A 6,000-nucleotide genomic window follows, 5' to 3' on the forward strand; every position below is an offset into this window, starting at 1 on the left:
TTCACCCAAACCCGAAAACTAAGCTGAACCCTAATCCTAACTCCAGCCTTAACCCTAAACCTAAATCTAACCCTAACCCTAACCGTAAACGCTAACCCTTACCCAAAATCTTAAACCGAAAAAACACGATGAACACTAAACCCAACCCTAAAATTTACTCTAAACCTGACCCTAAACCTAAACCAAACCCTAACCCTAACCCGAACCCTAAGGCAAACCATACACCTAACCCTAACCCTAAACAACAACCCTGACGGTAACACTTATCCTAACCCTATCCCAAACCCTAACCCTAGGCAGGTAAATCAGCCCAGGGTTAGGGATGGTTCCAAGGAAAAAGAGGTTGAGGCAACCTCGTTGTGGAAATTTTGCAGTGTCCTTGGGATGAATTTTAGAGTTGAATTGTTTTGGAAGTGAGATTTTCCTAGCTTAAGAAACCCTAAACAAACCCTATCCATTACCCTAACCCTAAGCCTAACCTTACTCTTATGCCTAACCCTAACGCTAACGCTAAACCTTACCCTAGCACTCACCCTAATGCTGAACCCTCACCCTAACCCTGACTGTATACCTAACCATAAACCCAAACCTAACCCAAGCGCTTACCCTAACTCTAACCGTATACCAAACCCTAAACCCAAGCCCAACCCTAAACCCTAAACCTAACCCTAAGAGAAGGCTCAACACTAGGCATAACCCTTACCCCAAGCCTAGGCAGGAAACTCAGCCCACAGATGGGCATTGTCTCAAGGGAAAAACAGGTGGAAGCAGCATTGTTGTGGTAATTTTATGCTGCAGTTGGGATGACTTTTAGAGGTAAAGTGCTCCTTGAGGTAAGATTTTCCATGTTTAAGAAGCCCTAAGCCTAAGCCTAACCCTAACCCTGACTGTAAGAGTAAGAGGAGGCAGTAAAGCAGCCTAGGGTTAGGGATAGTCCCAGGAAAAAGAGGAGGATGCAGCGTTGTTGTTGTACTTTTGCGCTCCCCTTGGGATGACTTTTGCAGCTGAAGTGTTCCTTCAGGTAAGATTTTTCTGGTTTAAGAAACCCTAACCCTAACTCTAACCCTAACACTAAGCCTAAAGACTAAACCTAAACCAATCCCTAGCCCTAACCCTAACCCTAACCCTAAGCCTAAACATCAACTCTAACCCGAACCCTAGCCCTAACCGTAAAAGTAACCCTAACCCTAAACGTAACCGTAACCCTAAACCTAACCCTAACCCTAAGAGTGACCCTAACCCTAACCCTAGTCCTCACCCTTGCCCTAACCCTACTCCTAATCCTAACCCTAGCCGGAACCCCAATCCTAACCCTAACCCTAAACAGGTCAATCAGCCTAGGGGTGGGGATGGTGCCAAGGAAAAAGCTGTAAAAGCAGCCATGTTCTGGAACTTATGCGCTCCCCTTGTGATGCTTTTCACAGCTGCAGTGCTCCTTGAGCTCAGACTTTCCTAGTTTAAAAAACCCCTTAGCCTAGGTTAAACCCTAAGCCTAACCCTAGGCAGGAAACTCAGCCTAGAGTTAGGGATGGTGCCAAGGAAAATGCAGTGGAGGCAGCCATGTTATGGCACTTCTGTGCTCCCCTTGGAATGCCTTTGGCAGCTGCAGTGTGCTTGGAGCTCAAGGTTCAGTGGTTTACCAAACCCTAAACCTAGGCTTAACACTAACCCTGACCCTAGGCAGGTAAATCAGCCTAGGGTTAAGGACGGTCCCCAGGAAGAAGAGGTGGAGGCAGCCTTGTTGTGGTACTTTAGCGCTCCCCTTGGGATGCCTTTTGCAGCGGCCAAATTGCTTCAGCTCAGAAATTCCTTGTTAAACAAAAGCCCTCATCGTAACCATAACCCTAAATAGGTCAATCAGCCTAGGGGTCGGGATGGTGCCAAGGAAAAAGCTGTGAAAGCAGCCATATTGTGGAACATTTGCGCTGCCCTTGAGATCCTTTGGCAGCTGCAGTGTGCTTGGAGCTCTGGGTTTCCTAGTTTAAAAACCCCAACCCAAGGCGTAATCCTTACCCTGACCCTACGTGGAGGCAGGTCCATCTACCTAGGGTTAGGGACGGTCCATAGGAAAAAGAGGTGGAGGCAGCCTTATTGTGATACTTTTGCGCTCCGCTTGGGATGACTTTTGCAGCTGAAGTGTTTCTTGAGGTGAGATTTTCCAGGTTTAAGAAAGCCTAACCCTAACCCTAGCCCTTCCGCTAACCCTAACCCTAAGCCTAACCCTAAGCCTAAACCTAAGCCTAAGCCTAAATCTCAGCCTAAACCAAATCGTAACCCTGACCCTAACCCTAACCCTAACGCTAACCCTGTACCTAACTCTAAGGCCAACCCTAATCCTAACCCTAAGCCAAACCCGAACCTCAGGCAGGAAAATAAGCCGATGGTGAGGAATGGTCCCAATGAAAAAGAGTTGGAGGCAGCCTTGTTGTGGTACTTTTGCGCTCCCCTTGGGATGAGGTTTAGAGCTGAAGTCTTCCTTTAGGGTAGATTTTCATGGTTTAAGAAACATTAACCCTAAGCCTAAGCCTAAGCCTAGTCCTAAACCTGACCCTAACCCTAACCCTAGACCTAGACCTAAACCTAACCCTAACCTTAAACCCTAACCCTAATCCTAACCTTAACCCTAACCCTGACCCTGACCCGAGGGAGCTTAATCAGCCGAGTGTTGGCGATGGTCCCAAGGAAAAAAGCAGAAGGGGCCACCATGTTGAGGCACTTTTGCACTCCCCTTGGGATGCCTTTTGCAGCTGCAGTATTCTTTCAACTCAGGGATGCCTAGTTTAAAAAACCCTCACCCTAGGCGTAACCCTTACCCTAACCCTTACTGGAGGCAGGTAAATCAGGCTAGGGTTAGGAACGGTCCCCAGAAAAAAGAGGGGGAGGAAGCCTTGTTGAGGTACTTTTGCACTCCTCTTGAGATGACATTTGTTGTTGAAGCGTTCCTTGACGGGAGATTTTCCTGGTTTAAGAAACCCTAACCCTATTCCTAACACTAACACTATCCTTCACCCAAACCCTAACACTAAGCTGAACCCTAATCCTAACTCCAGCCTTAACCCTAAACCTAAATCTAACCCTAACCGTAACCGTAAACGCTAACGCTAACCCTCATCCTTAACCCTAAAGAACACGATAAAACCCAACCCCAGCCCTAACGCTTACCCTTACCCTGACCCTAAACCTAAACTAAACCCTAATCCTAACCCTAACCCTAAGGCAAACCCTACCTCTAACCCTAACCCCAACCCTAACTCTAACCTTATCCTAACCCTAACCCTAATCCAAAGCCTAACCCTAGGCAGGTAAATCAGCCCAGGGTTAGGGATGGTTCCAAGGTAAAAGAGGTTGAGGCAGCCTCGTTGTGGAAATTTAGCGGTGTCCTTGGGATGAATTTTAGAGTTGAATTGTTCCTGGAAGTGAGATTTTCCTAGCTTAAGAAACCCTTAACATTACCCAAAACTTAACCGTAACCCTAACAGTAACCTTAACCCTTACCCTAACCTTATTCTTACCCCTAAACCTAAACCTAAGCCTAAACCTTACCCTAACGCTAACCCTAATCCTAAACCCTAACCCTAACCCTAACTCTATACCTAGCCATAAACCCAACCCTAACACAAGCGCTTACCCTAACCCTAACCGTATACCAAACCCTAAACCCAAGCCCAACCCTGAACCCTAAACCTAACCCTAAGAGAAGGCTCAACACTAGGCAGAAGCCTAACTCCAAGCCTAGGCAGGTAAATCAGCCCACGGTTGGGCATTGTCTCAGGGAAAAACTGGTGGAGGCAGCATTGTTGTGGTAATTTTATGCTGCAGTTGGGATGACTTTTAGAGGTAAAGTGCTCCTTGAGGTAAGATTTTCCATGTTTAAGAAGCCCTAAGCCTAAGCCTAACCCTAACCCTGACTGTAAGAGTAAGAGGAGGCAGTAAAGCAGCCTAGGGTTAGGGATAGTCCCAGGAAAAAGAGGAGGATGCAGCGTTGTTGTTGTACTTTTGCGCTACCCTTGGGATGACTTTTGCAGCTGAAGTGTTCCTTCAGGTAAGATTTTTCTCATTTAAGAAACCCTAACCCTAACTCTTACCCTAACACTAAGCCTAAAGACTAAACCTAAACCAATCCCTAGCCCTAACCCTAACCCTAACCCTAAGCCTAAACATCAACTCTAACCCGAACCCTAGCCCTAACCGTAAAAGTAACCCTAACCCTAAACGTAACCGTAACCCTAAACCTAACCCTAACCCTAAGAGTGACCCTAACCCTAACCCTAGTCCTCACCCTTGCCCTAACCCTACTCCTAATCCTAACCCTAGCCGGAACCCCAATCCTAACCCTAACCCTAAACAGGTCAATCAGCCTAGGGGTCGGGATGGTGCCAAGGAAAAAGCTGTGAAAGCAGCCATGTTCTGGAACTTATGCGCTCCCCTTGTGATGCTTTTCACAGCTGCAGTGCTCCTTGAGCTCAGACTTTCCTAGTTTAAAAAACCCCTTAGCCTAGGTTAAACCCTAAGCCTAACCCTAGGCAGGAAACTCAGCCTAGAGTTAGGGATGGTGCCAAGGAAAATGCAGTGGAGGCAGCCATGTTATGGCACTTCTGTGCTCCCCTTGGGATGCCTTTGGCAGCTGCAGTGTGCTTGGAGCTCAAGGTTCAGTGGTTTACCAAACCCTAAACCTAGGCTTAACATTAACCCTGACCCTAGGCAGGTAAATCAGCCTAGGGTTAAGGACGGTCCCCAGGAAGAAGAGGTGGAGGCAGCCTTGTTGTGGTACTTTAGCGCTCCCCTTGGGATGCCTTTTGCAGTGGCCAAATTGCTTCAGCTCAGAAATTCCTTGTTAAACAAAAGCCCTCATCGTAACCATAACCCTAAATAGGTCAATCAGCCTAGGGGTCGGGATGGTGCCAAGGAAAAAGCTGTGAAAGCAGCCATATTGTGGAACATTTGCGCTGCCCTTGAGATCCTTTGGCAGCTGCAGTGTGCTTGGAGCTCTGGGTTTCCTAGTTTAAAAACCCCAACCCAAGGCGTGATCCTTACCCTGACCCTACGTGGAGGCAGGTCCATCTACCTAGGGTTAGGGACGGTCCATAGGAAAAAGAGGTGGAGGCAGCCTTATTGTGATACTTTTGCGCTCCGCTTGGGATGACTTTTGCAGCTGAAGTGTTTCTTGAGGTGAGATTTTCCAGGTTTAAGAAAGCCTAACCCTAACCCTAGCCCTTCCGCTAACCCTAACCCTAAGCCTAACCCTAAGCCTAAACCTAAGCCTAAGCCTAAATCTCAGCCTAAACCAAATCGTAACCCTGACCCTAACCCTAACCCTAACGCTAACCCTGTACCTAACTCTAAGGCCAACCCTAATCCTAACCCTAAGCCAAACCCGAACCTCAGGCAGGAAAATAAGCCGATGGTGAGGAGTGGTCCCAAGGAAAAAGAGTTGGAGGCAGCCTTGTTGTGGTACTTTTGCGCTCCCCTTGGGATGAGGTTTAGAGCTGAAGTCTTCCTTTAGGGTAGATTTTCATGGTTTAAGAAACATTAACCCTAAGCCTAAGCCTAAGCCTAGTCCTAAACCTGACCCTAACCCTAACCCTAGACCTAGACCTAAACCTAACCCTAACCTTAAACCCTAACCCTAATCCTAACCTTAACCCTAACCCTGACCCTGACCCGAGGGAGCTTAATCAGCCGAGTGTTGGCGATGGTCCCAAGGAAAAAAGCAGAAGGGGCCACCATGTTGAGGCACTTTTGCACTCCCCTTGGGATGCCTTTTGCAGCTGCAGTATTCTTTCAACTCAGGGATGCCTAGTTTAAAAAACCCTCACCCTAGGCGTAACCCTTACCCTAACCCTTACTGGAGGCAGGTAAATCAGGCTAGGGTTAGGAACGGTCCCCAGAAAAAAGAGGGGGAGGAAGCCTTGTTGAGGTACTTTTGCACTCCTCTTGAGATGACATTTGTTGTTGAAGCGTTCCTTGACGGGAGATTTTCCTGGTTTAAGAAACCCTAAC

Source organism: Ammospiza nelsoni, chromosome 3 (genome assembly GCF_027579445.1).
Source record: "Ammospiza nelsoni isolate bAmmNel1 chromosome 3, bAmmNel1.pri, whole genome shotgun sequence".
NCBI lineage: Eukaryota > Metazoa > Chordata > Aves > Passeriformes > Passerellidae > Ammospiza > Ammospiza nelsoni.